General features: G+C 43.1%; 2 protein-coding genes across 11 annotated transcripts in view; one reads left to right on the forward strand and one right to left on the reverse strand.

Moving 5' to 3' along the window:
* The window catches only part of LOC137427342 (uncharacterized), a 147,928-nt gene that overhangs the window by 105,316 nt on the left and 28,752 nt on the right, over positions 1-13,860 (reverse strand). The window lies entirely within an intron of this gene.
* Positions 3,049-13,860, forward strand: part of LOC137427351 (uncharacterized) — a 137,251-nt gene continuing 126,439 nt past the window's right edge. For 3 of the 10 annotated variants that reach the window (XM_078777132.1, XM_078777137.1, XM_078777135.1), the window contains exon 1: positions 3,050-3,172. The gene's annotated coding sequence lies outside the window, so the exon portion shown is untranslated. Of the gene's footprint in view, positions 3,173-13,860 lie in introns of all 10 variants that reach the window. The other 7 variants (XM_078777133.1, XM_078777138.1, XM_078777134.1 and 4 more) reach the window with 5 other exon arrangements.

Below are 13,860 nucleotides of genomic sequence, written 5' to 3' on the forward strand. Positions count from 1 at the left end.
AAGAACGAGCGCCCCCCTATGCCATCCATAATGGTACACTCTATCCATACAGCACATCCTCCCTTCCATACAGCAAAATATATATATTAACCATGGAAACATTGAAAAGCCCACAGTGAGCAGAACACCACTATACCATGAGCTTCAATGCTCCTCAATGACATGTTTAAAACCCAACATTTTGCACAACTCTTCCTCCGCTCATGAATATATTTAAAACCCGAAATCTCAACAACTCTTCCTCCACTCACGAAATATTTGAATCATGAAATCTCCACAACGTTTTCCTCTACCGGTACTTACGATGTTTAAAACCCCAAATCTCCACAACTCTTCCTCCAGTCATGAAGATCTTTTTAAAAAACCAAAATTTTGCACAACTCTTCCTCTGCTCATGAAGATATTTAAAACCCAAAATCTCCACAACTCTTCCTCGACTCACAAAGATGTTTAAAACCCGAAATCTGCACAACTCTTCCTCTACTCACAAATGTGTTTAAAACCCGAAATCTCCACAACTCTTCCTCTACTCACAAATGTGTTTAAAACCCGAAATCTCCACAACTCTTCCTCTACTCACGAAGATGATAAAACCCCGAAATATCCACAACTCTTCCTCTACTCATGAAGATATTTAAAACCCCTAAATCTCCACAACTCTTCCTCTACTCATGAAGATGTTTAAAACCCGAAATATCCACAACTCTTCCTCCACTCACGAAGATGATAAACCCCGAAATATCCACAACTCTTCCTTTACTCATGAAGATATTTAAAACCCCTAAATCTCCACAACTCTTCCTCTACTCATGAAGATGTTTAAAACCCGAAATATCCACAACTCTTCCTCTACTCACGAAGATGATAAAACCCAGAGAATCCAGTACAAAATCCTCCTCTTGACCTACAAAGCCCTCCATAACCTGGCCCCATCCTACCTGGCTGACCTCCTCTCCAGACACACTCCCACCCGCAACCTCCGCTCTGCTGGTACCAACCTCCTGACCCCCCCCCCCATCCGGACCAAATTTAGATCCTGGGGGGACAGGGCCTTCTCCATCGCTGCTCCCACCCTCTGGAACTCACTACCTCACACCATCAGAGACTCCTCCTCACTCACCACATTCAAAACATCACTCAAGACCCACCTGTTCAACACTGCATTCAACATTTAACCCACAGCATCTAACCCCTGATTATCTCTTCTCCTTCTCCCTCCTTTGTGCTTTGAATATTTCCCTATTGATTCTTCGTTTTTGCAATTGTCTTTATGTTTTGCTATGCATTATGTTTTGCACTCTGTCAAAGCGTCTTTGGGCTTCCTGAAAAGCGCTATATAAAATAAATGCGTTATTATTATTATTATTATTAACTCCTCCTCTACTCATGAAGATGTTTAAAACCCTAAATATCCACAACTCTTCTTCTACTCACGAAGATATTTAACCCCCGAAATCTCCACAACTCTTCCTCTACTCATGAAGATATTTAACCCCCGAAATCTCCACAACTCTTCCTCTACTCATGAAGATATTTAACCCCCGAAATCTCCACAACTCTTCCTCTACTCACGAAGATATTTAACCCCCGAAATCTTCACAACTCTTCCTCTACTCATGAAGATATTTAACCCCCGAAATCTCCACAACTCTTCCTCTACTCATGAGGATATTTAACCCCCGAAATCTCCACAACTCTTCCTCTACTCACGAAGATATTTAACCCCCGAAATCTCCACAACTCTTCCTCTACTCATGAATATATTTAACCCGCGAAATCTCCACAACTCTTCCTCTACTCACGAAGATATTTAACCCCCGAAATCTCCACAACTCTTCCTCTACTCATGAAGATATTTAAAACCCGAAATATCCACAACTCTTCCTCTACTCATGAAGATGATAAACCAGAAATCTCCACAACTCTTCCCCTTCTCACGAAGATGTTTAAACCCCAAATCTCCACAACTCTTCCCCTCCCCACGGTAATGACTCACTTTGAAAAAGGTTTATATCGGCGCCAATTTCCACTTCCAGTGAACCAGATCCGTGCTTGATCCGTGCTTGATCCGTGCTTGATCCGTGCTTGATCCGCGCTTGATCGCCGTAGGGTTACCAACTAAAATATCCCGAAAACGCTGCAGAAGGCCACGTCAAGGAGCGACAACTGCACAAAATGGCGCCCAATGTTTTTAATTGTTCAGAATCACCTGAGGGCGCTTTTCATTTTAAAAACACAAAATTTGGGTTTTTACAAAAATAATACAAGGTGCTCATTCGTTAAGCTGAGGATATGCTCTTGAACATTGATCGCTTGTTTCTATTGTTCCTATTTATACACCGCCCAAAGTATGTTTCGTTCTCTTTCCTGAGCTGCGATAAGCGTTGATCATTTCGACATTTTTATCATTTCTCCAAGTTACCAATCATTCCGATCATTTGTCAGACTCACTTTGTGACAGATTGTGTCACTGACACAATCTGTCAAACCCCTGTTCCTCCCCTCTATTTTGGCCGTGTGTACGTGAGTGAGTGACATGTTTTTTATGGAGTTCTACTGGAGCTTTCGGATGTGGACTTTGATACACCAAAATCATCGCCAAGATCTCATGAGTTGAATTATCCGGGAGAAATTTGGGCTAATTAACGACAAAAAATCCTGGAGAAATTCCCATGTTTTAAATGTGCGTCATGGTCAGCTTTTAGCAAGCAGTGGTATATATAGAGCAGATTAGCAGTTTGATACGTGTTTCCACGACATGACATCTAATTAGAAAATAAATAACAAAAACAATGATAACATTGTGACAAAGCCGATATGAATTAATTCCAACAATATTAAACAACGATAATAATCGTTGCATCATTTGGCAATAATAATAACGAACGGGAATGTTTTTTTTTCGCTGTGCGGGAACCGGATCCACGCAGACCCGTCTTCCTCTCCGACGCACGACTCTGTTGTTCTTCTCCTTTTTATTATTTGATGGCGTTTTCAGAGCCTCGAGGCTCTATATACGCCACGCATCTAAAGACGTCGGAAATGGATACTGGAGGCTTGTATTGCTCGCCCCGTTCCTTGAATTAATTTTCAAACACAATCCCGTCGGGTGACGTCATATCCTATGGAGCTCGCAGTGAGGGAACAGTGTCCGAGTCGAAGGCCATACAAGGTAGTCTTGTCTCCTTGTTGCACTACCTCCCCTTTGTGAAGGACTCCCAGTCCCACTGAGACAGCCATATATTGTTGATATTGTGTTTAATTCAATTCGAGAGTTCTGCTAGGCCGCTGTTGTACGTGCTAGACCTGGATCTTGAGAGCCATCTGTGTGGGCATGCAGCGAATGGCTCCAAACCTTGTTGATGAATATCATCTACCTGGTTACAGGTCACGACTGGATTGTCCCTAACTATCTTACCCCATAAGTCCAGATGAATTATAGGGGCTTCAAGGGTCCAGGGAGGCCATATGGCCACTTTCTTTGACGTGTTAACAGGAATATAAATGAATGAATGATCGTTTTAACGCCATTTTCCCCGCTAGAGCGGGGGTTAGCCTTGCGGGCCTCATGACGATCATGGTTCCCTTTTTGAGGTAATGTTTTTATGGCCAGATGCCCTTCCTGGCGCCAACCCTTAGTCGTCTCTTACGATGCGCAGGGATACGGTGTACCTATTCTAAACCGGGGTACACACTGCGATCATTCATCCCAGCAAGCTGGTACTCAATTTGCCGACCTCGGAAGGATGACAGGCTGAGTCAACCCCCCTGGCGTTAATTCAGCGATCGACCGGGATTCGAACCCAGGATCCTAGGATCCCAAGCCAACACCCTGACCGCTAAGCCAACACCAGGCTAACGTGTTAACAGGAAGGGAACCCAAACCCATACCTTCAGCTGCTCTCACACATTTAAGCCCAAAAAGTGGAGGATGAGAGGATCTCCCGAGAGACTGATACTCCCAGCAAACTGAAAATAGAGTGTTATTTGGGTGACTGTCCCCAGCAGAAATGCACTTGGCCCAGTACTTTAGGTTTGTGGCTTCCCACCAAAGAGACAAGGGCATCTTGCCAGCTTCAACCAGAAGAGCACTCACCGGAGTGCTTTTGAAGGCCCCTAGGCAGAAGCAGAGAGTTTTAGATTGAATAGTTTCCAACTTCCTATGGTTGGTTGCGGACATATTCCAAAATGCCTGGCTGCCATAATCAAAATGGGAACAGAGGGCTTTGTACAGAAGAAGGTTATCTCACGCCTCCGGTATGATCAATTCCTCCTCTAGTATAAAATACCTGAGCCTCGTCCTGGAGGTGGGGTTGCTATCCTTATCAAAAACTCTCTTCCTCACTCTCCCTGCACTGGGCTCTCTCCACCTCACCCCCAGGAGTACCTCTGGCTATGGCTTCCCCTTCACTCCCACCTTTTGTTCATATGTGTGTTGTACCGTCCACCAAACACTGATGACTCCATCTACATCTCGCTATATGATAACATGGACCAACTTCTATCTGCTCATCCCAACTCTCTCTTCCTCATATGCGGTGATTTCTACTGTCATCATGCCAGCTGGCTGGGTGTGGGCTCCTCTCTCACCAGCCATGGCACCTCAGCAAAGGACTTCTGCGACTCACTGGGACTGACACAATCTGTCAATTTCCCGACCCGGATATCAGTCAACGGAGTATCTTCTCTTCTGGACTTGGTTATGACTAACTTCCCTGCAAATGTCTGCTGCTCTTCTTCTGCTTCAATCGGTTCATCTGACCATATGCTTGATAAAGTGGACATCTCTCTGGCCATTCTCAGAGAGCCTCCTCAGTGTCGACGAGTTTGGCATTTCACTGAGACCAACTGGCATGGTCTTCAAGCAGCCATCCATTATCTCTACTGCCTCTGACATCAACTCTTCCTGGGAATTCTTCCAAAGTAAACTGCTCTCTCTCATGCACAGATTCATCCCATCCCGTTTTCAGTTGTCGTACTCTTCCTCCTTTCCATGCTACATGGAATCTTTTGGTGAGGCAGTTGCCCTGAAACACCTTGCCTTCGCCTCCTGGAAGGCAAATTCAACAGAAGGCAATCTCATTTCCTCTCACAAAGCCCGAAACAAGTGTGTGTCTACCCTCAGGAGAGCCAGGAATCAGAAGACCTTCCCACCAGACTCTCTCATAAGCCTTGTGGATGTCAAGGAACACTCCCAACAGTGACTCATGATTGGTAAGGGATTTGCTGATGTCATTGTTGCTCTATGGTCTGTAGAGGAGCAACCCCTCCTGAATCCACTCTGGTTCCTATACAGCAAGTTGGTCTTTTCCAAGAAGAAAATCAGGCGTTCGTTGACCACCTTCTCCATTGGTTTGCTAACGACCGAAAGGAGTGCTATCAGACGGTATGAGGATGGATTTGTAGAATCTTTACCAGGTTTGAGAATGGGGATGATGGTGGAATATTTCCAGGCACTGGGGAGCATTCCTGAAAACTAAACCCCTGTTGATGAGCCCCAGAATTGTATCCAGGACACTATCTTCCATATGCTTGAACATTGAATTAGTTCGGAAATCGGGGCCAGGCGCACTATTTTTGGACTTTGAGATTGCTTGCTTGACTTAGCGGTTAGGGTGCCGGCTTGGGATCCTAGGATCCTGGGTTTGAATCCCGGTCGATCGCTGAATTAATTCCAGAGGGGTTGACTCAGCCTGTCATCCTTCTGAGGTCGGCAAATTGAATACCAGTTCACTGGTAATTCCGTGTGTGTCGCAAGAGGCGACCAATAGGGTTGGTGGCAGGAAGGGCATCCGGCCATAAAACATTGCTTCAAAAAGGGGACCACGGTGCCCGGAAAAGACCAACCCCTGCTCTGCGGGGAAAAATGGCCTCTAAAAGTGGTTCAGATTGCTTGCTTGAATTATTGCAGTGAGACGTTCTGGTTAAGTGGGGAGCTAGCTGTCATCGTTTAAGAGCACCAAATCATGCTCATCAATTATATTCTCAATACAAACCCCATTGCTGTCCGTACGTTTGGAACACCAAAGGGTGTTGTGACTGTTGAAATCCCCGCACCAGAGGGTTGACCCTTCACACCTGCGTAAAACCTCCTGTAGAGAATGAGCGTTCAGTGGTTCGCACGGGTTGTCGAAGAAGACCACGGTGAAGGTATCCCGAGCGCCGGGAATTACGACCACATTGTATTCCAATTCAACATGGCAATCAATTATCCTGTGTGAAATACCAAACCGAACAAACACCCTGCCTGCATCCACCTCTGATCCCACTAGGTCTATCCTTGCGAATGAAAGTATAACCAGGAATACTAAATTGGATTTGACCTCTTAACCAGGTCTCTTGGACACGTGATGTCCGGTTTTACAGCGAGATCACTTCGGAATTTCATAAAATCAGGTCCATGAGCCACTTGGCCTTTTTGCATTCCATTGGATTACTTTCATTGTTCTGATGGGGAGGAGCCATTTGGCGGCCGAGGCATCGACTCACTCCTCCTGTGGCCAAACAAATGATGAATCCAACTCGAGGTGAATTCCTGCCACTTCAAGTATTTGGAAGCTGCTATAGAAACAGTACGGATTTCTCTGTTCTATTTGTGACTAGGGTTTCGCAGTTAGTAGGAACCACCTTTGAGGCCATTTTTCCCCGCAGAGCAGGGGTTGGCCCTCTTTGGGCACCGTGGTCCCCTTTTTGAAGCAATGTTTTATGGCCGGATGCCCTTCCTGCCCCCAATCCTGTTAGTCACCTCTTGCGACACACAGGGAATTGCCAGTGAACTGGTACTCAATTTGCCGACCTCGGAAGGATGACAGGCTGTCAACCCCCTTGGTATTAATTCAGCGATCGACCGGGATTTGAACCCAGGATCCTAGGATCCCAAGCCTGCACCCTCACCGCTAAGCCAACACCAGGCTTTTCGCAGTTAGTAGCTTCGGAAATAAAGGCAATGAACGCCGATTTCAACAAGTTCAAGTCTGCATGGGTGGAGTCCACTTTCTGTTTGGCCCTCAACGTCTTTAGTCTCAATTTGGACTCCAACTGATAGGGTAGGAGCTTTAACCAAACCCATAGGAATGGGTTTGCGATTACCCTAATTTGTCGCAGTTTTAGTCTTGGCAACTTTCGAGACTGCCTCAGCATAGGACACTTTCTCTTGGATCTTCACCTGTTGTATTTTGGTGGCTCTTTGACATGCCGGACATCCCCTGAAGGCTGCGCTGTGCTCACCACCGCAGTTGCCACATGACAACCTTTCGCTGGAGCAAAACTAACTATTTTGCTGAAATATAATAACCAACAATTGGGATTATATTTTATAACTAACTATTGTGCTGAAATATTATAACCAACAATTGTGATTACATTTTAAAACAAACTATTGTGCTGAAATATTATAACCAACAATTGTGATTACATTTTAAAACTAACTATTGTGCTAACATATAACTAATTAACTATTGTGCTTCCATATGTTACGGATTCGTCACTTCCGTTGTTGTGGTTTTCATCCACTGTAAACATTTTTGGTTGCATGTACTATTATTGTTGTCGTTTAAGGGAGATAGAGATTACTATTTTCAAAAGCTAAAAAAGTTAATGTTTTAAATGAAACCGGAACCGGACGACGACGAAGAGGAAGAGGAGGAAGAGAAGGCGGAGCGAGTGAGTCGGTCAAGAAGCCGAGCTGCTTCGAGGTCCTGAGCGAACGTTGGCGAACGGGTGTCACTAGCGAACTTTGGATTCCCCGGGAAAGGGATTCCTGCGACAGAGTTGTCATCGCTGTGACAGATAAACCTGCTTGACAGGTTTTGCGGTCGATTCCAGTGAGAATCGTCGGAGTGCCGTTACGCCACAACAACGGGCCGTCGGCCATTTTGACTCGCACGCTTTGCGCATCACTCAAGGTTTTTCACTTTGCTTCAACCATTCTCACCGCATCCAGACGTTAATTTGGTGTGTGTGTGTGTGTGTGTGTGTGTGTGTGTGTGTGTGTGTGTGTGTGTGTGTAACGTGGCTTTTGAGTGGAAAATCTGCGGTTCGCCGATTGAGAGCCGTCAAACGTCCATACCTGAAGGTGTGATTTCCCCGTCGCTTCTCGAGGACACCTTCGCCCATCTTTGGCAGTGTAACTGCCAACCCAATGGGATTCTGGTCTCGCTACGAAATCGTACGGACGATCACTGGAGTGGATCGACTTTAGCTTGATTGAAGCCAGGAATAGAGACATTGGGAATGTTCTTATTTTCGCTCACTTGGAGCACAGTGAGTTCTATTGTACGAACCTGATGGTACCATCATAGGAAATATATATTGGTTGTACAATTGATTACTATTGTTTTTGTGTTATTCTTGTGTGACCTTCAGACAATATTTGTTTGTTGGTAACAATTGGTGTGGTTTCACCATTGATCTTTGACACAGAATAACACATCTTTCTGCCGTGACTCCTCTCGGGGCTCGGAGGTACATCGTGACCGGGGTTTGGGGAGGAGCACGTAACACATATAACTAAGTAACTATTGTGATTACATTTTATAAAAAACTAACTATTGTGATTACATTTTATAAAGAACTAACTATTGTGATTACATTTTATAAAGAACTAACCATTGTGATTACATTTTATAAAGAACTAACTATTGTGATTACATTTTATAAAGAACTAACCATTGTGATTACATTTTATAAAGAACTAACTATTGTGATTACATTTTATAAAGAACTAACAATTGTGATTACATTTTATAAAGAACTAGCTATTGTGATTCCATTTTATAAAGAACTAGCTATTGTGATTCCATTTTATAAAGAACTAACTATTGTGATTACATTTTATAAAGAACTAGCTATTGTGATTCCATTTTATAAAGAACTAGCTATTGTGATTCCATTTTATAAAGAACTAACTATTGTGATTACATTTTATGAAGAACTAACTATTGTGATTCCATTTTATAAAGAACTAACAATTGTGATTACATTTTATAAAGAACTAGCTATTGTGATTCCATTTTATAAAGAACTAGCTATTGTGATTCCATTTTATAAAGAACTAACTATTGTGATTACATTTTATGAAGAACTAACTATTGTCATTACATTGTAGGAAGAACTAACTGTTGTGATTACATTTTATAAAGAACTAACGATTGTCATTACATTGTAGGAAGAACTAACTGTTGTGATTACATTTTCGAATCAACTATGTATTTTGCTTACATTTTATGAAGAACTAACTATTGTGATTACATTTTGTAAAGAACTAACGATTGTGATTACATTTGATAAAGAACCAACGATTGTGATTACATTTTATAAAGAACTAACGATTGTGATTACATTTTATAAAGAACTAACTGTTGTGATTACATTTTATAAAGAACTAACGATTGTGATTACATTTTATAAAGAACTAACGATTGTGATTACATTTTATAAAGAACTAACTGTTGTGATTACATTTTAGAATCAACTATGTATTTTGCTTACATTTTATAAAGAACTAACTATTGTGATTACATGTTTTTTTGTTTGTTTGTTTTTTTGTATGCTCAATCGAGGCTCGTGAAAGAGCTAACGTTTACTTCACAAACAAATCAACCAGACAAACAAAATATATAAAAAGAGGGAGCGGAAGACAAGATGGGGAGAGAAGGGGAAGCACACAAACACAACATTTGAGAGCAGGGAGACGTGTGGAAGGGAGAGGGCTTGGGGGAGGAGGCGTGGGTAGGGGGGGGGGAGGGGGAAGTATAAAACACAAGGACATCAAGGACTTCCAGGACAGAAGTTGGTATTTCAAAAAAGTGGAATTGGGGTGAAATTAGCGGGGATAGAAAAGATCAAGGTTTTGGATGGGGGAAGATAAGAGATGGTGGTGAACAGCTGTTTTAAAGACCTGGAGGGTGGAGTGGGATTGAAGAGAGTGAGGGAGTTTGTTCCAGAGGCGGGAGAAAAGAGGAATGAAGGAGCGAAGGTGAGCAGAGAGTCTTGATTTTGGCAGTTTAACCATAAGAGGGTTGCAGGCAGATATTGTGCGACCTGTAGGAATATTTGCGGGACAGAGCCCAGAGAGAGCTGGGGGGGGGGGGGGGCAAGGCCAGAGAGGAGTCGTTAGAAGACGGAAAGACCACCAACCTGCCTGCGGTGAGTGAGTGAGAGGCCCTTGGAGTTAGCTTCATCCCGGGAGATTCCAATGATTCTGAATGCTTTGGTTTCAACAGCGTGAAGACGAGCTAGGTGTGAGGCAGGAGCACCAGCCCAGAGGGGAGAACAGTATTCCATTGAGCTGCGGATGAAAGCCTTGTATGTGGTGAGGAGCTCAGGTGTGCCAAGGAAGGACTTCGCACGATGGAGGATGCCCAGTCGGCGACTGGCTTTGGAGGCCAGATTTGAAATGTGGTTTTCCCAGGAAAGATCATGGCAGATAGTGAGACCCAAAAGCTTGAGTGACAGAACTTCTTGGAGAGGATTATTCAGAAAGTGGATGGGAGGGTTGTCCAGTCGGTCTTTTCGGAGAGACACCGGAAGAGTGTGAGATTTGTCAGGATTGAAAGACATGTTCCACTTGTTTGCCCAGTCTGATTTTGTCCAGGTCTGCAGAGAGTGAGGAGGCTGCAGACTGCCGATCTGAGGGATGACGAATGGAGCGACAGAGAGTAGAGTCATCAGCAAAGAGATAGAGAGGATTTTCAAGAGAGTCAGAGAGATCATTGATGAAGACCAGAAAAAGCACAGGGCCCAGAACACTGCCTTGGGGAACTCCAGCCTGAACAGGAAGAGGAGATGAGAGAAACCCATTCAGGGCCACACGTTGACTACGACTAGAGAGGAAGTCCGCCAGCCATGCGTGGAGATTTCCATGGATACCAAAAGAGGAGAGTTTGGTGAGCAGAGCGGGGTGCCAGACCGTATCGAAGGCACTTGATATGTCAAGGGAGACTGCTCTAATTTCCTGTTTGGCATTGAGGACCTCCATCCATTGTTGAGAAAGCAGAAGCAGCATGTCCAGAGTAGAGTGACCAAGTCTGAAACCAAATGGATGATCAGAGATCAAGCCATTGGAGAAGAGGAAAGATTTCATATCTGAAGCAATGATGGATTCCATGACTTTGCTGATAATTGGGAGAAGGCCGATTGGTCTGTAGTTGCTGGGATCTGTTTTTGCACCTTTTTTGTGCAAAGCGGTGATGTTGGCAGATTTCCAAGCAGATGGAAGATGACCTTGAGCAAAAGAGAGGGTGAAGAGAACAGAGAGAGGGAGTGAAAGAGCGGAAGAACAGGATTTTAGGACCAGTGGGCTGATGCCGTCAGGTCCAGTTGCAGAATCAGAGTCGAGGGTTGACAGAAACTTTTCCACCTTGTCAGGAGGAAAGGACACAGAGTCCAGGAGCAGCTGGGTATGACTGGGTACGGTGGGTACAGAGAGGGATGGGTTTGGGACACAAGATTTAGAGGCAAACACAGAGTTGAGGCATTCAGCTTTTTCACGTGCGGAGTCAGCCGTGTGGCCATTTGAGGTGAGGGAGGGGATGGAGGGGGAACAAACACCAGAAACAGATTTGACCAGACACCACCAGGATTTGGAAGAGGGAGACAGATAAGAGAGTTTGGTCCTGAGAACGGAGAGATATTGTTTCCTGGCTCTCCTGAGGGTGGACACACACTTGTTTCGGGCTTTGTGAAAGGAAATGAGATTTCCTTCCGTTGGATTTGCTTTCCAGGAGACGAAAGCAAGTTGTTTCTGGGCAATAGCCTCACCACAAGATTCTGTGTACCATGGATGGGAGGAAGGGTATGACAACTGAAGACGAGATGGGATAAAATAAATTAAATATAAATTTTATAAAGAAGTAACTGTTGTGATTACATTTTCGAATCAACTATGTATTTTGCTTACATTTTATAAAGAACCAACTGTTGTGATTACATTTTATAAAGAACTAATGTTTGTGATTACATTTTAGAATCAACTATGTATTTTCCTTACATTTTATAAAGAACTAACTATTGTGATTACATTTTATAAAGAAGTAACTGTTGTGATTACATTTTCGAATCAACTATGTATTTTGCTTACATTTTATAAAGAACTAACTATTGTGATTACATTTGATAAAGAACTAACTATTGTGATTACATTTTATAAAGAAGTAACTGTTGTGATTACATTTTAGAATCAACTATGTATTTTGCTTCCATTTTATGAAGAACTAACTATTTTGATTACATTTTAGAATTAACTACGTATTTTGCTTCCATTTTATAAAGAACTAACTATTGCGATTACAATTTATAATTAACTATGTATTTTGCTTCCATTTTATAAAGAACTAACTTTTGTGATTACATTTTAGAATCAACTATGTATTTTGCTTCCATTTTATAAAGAACTAACTATTTTGATTACATTTTATAATTAACTATGTATTGTGCTTACATGTTATAAAGAACGAACTGTTGTGATTACATTTTATAAAGAACTAACTATTGCGATTACATTTTATAATTAACGATGTGTTGTGCTTACATTTTGTAAAGAACTAACTATTGCGATTACATTTTATAATTAACTGTAGATTGTGCTTACATTACTAAAAATATGTATATATTGTTACGGTTTTTAGAACCTTCACATGTAAATTTAGTAGTAAATTCCCTTATAAATTACCCCTGTGAACATGTCCCCTTAATTGGCTGTTAATTAAAAATTGCACCTTAGTTAGTCCACGTACAACACGTAGCGAACCATAGGACCTCTCAACAGTTATGTCATTAGTATGTGTTTCAGGTAAGGCTGTGTTTCCAATCGTTGACTCTACGTTGCATCAATCAAATAAGATAGTTCCCCTTTCAGATCCCCAATCGCCTCTGCCAAGTGCCAGTGACAGTGGGCTGTTTCGTTGGCATTACACCGCCAAAACTCCATTGCCCACGAGGCCAGGATCGGAGAAGAAGAGGGAGGAGCCGCCAGAGCATGGGCGTGGCGCCACCTCGTCATCAAAGGTGGAGCCAGAGAGCCCTTAACGACCAACCAGGGCTCGGTGGGCATGGCTTGATAGGGCATGGCAAGAAACGTCTGGTAGGTTCGAGAGGGTTCCAAGGCGTGGATATAAAACCCTTGGCGCGAGGCCCCCCACCAGAGAGAGACGCGGGAGAGGTTCATGAGTGAGGGGGCACGAACAGAGTTGGACAGAGAAGGTACGAGTTGGAGAGTCGGTGAGAAGGCAGGAGAAACGAGCTGCGCGGAGCTGCTGCAGGAAGCCCCTGCCGTGTAAGCTGTATACAGTCACGTGAAAAAGTAAGTACACCCCATGTAAAGTTTTGACTTTTTCAACATATTTCAACACACAGCTATTTGATCTTCATTTCAACAATATTGACAGATAAAGGTGATATAATATAACAAATATCATGAAACATTTACATTTTGTAGTCCATTGTATAATTTAAATAAACATAAATGCAAATTTTGCATATGGAAAAAGTAAGTATACCCCTACATTTATCACTACTTTAAATACCTAAAATTAGAATCAGGTGCACCAGCTCAGGTGCAAATGATTAGAACATCGTTAGAGAGGATCTTGGAGGAACCTGCCTTATTTAAACTTGACATTTCGTTTGGTTTGCTCTTTGTTGTTGAAGTGTGCGGCGTCACCATGCCTAGATCAAAAGAGCTCTCTGAGGCCTTCAGAAAGAAGGCTATAGATGCCCACGAGTCTGGGAAGGGATTTAAAAAGATCTCCAAACAATTTGAAATCAATCATTCGACTGTCCGGAAGATCATCGACAAGTGGAGAAGATTCCAAACAACTGCCAACTTGTTCAGGCCAGGCCGCCCAGCAAGTTCAGCCCGAG

The sequence above is a fragment of the Myxine glutinosa genome, chromosome 5 (assembly GCF_964187855.1).
Source record: "Myxine glutinosa chromosome 5, kmMyxGlut1.1, whole genome shotgun sequence".
In the NCBI taxonomy this organism is placed as follows: Eukaryota; Metazoa; Chordata; class Myxini; order Myxiniformes; family Myxinidae; genus Myxine; species Myxine glutinosa.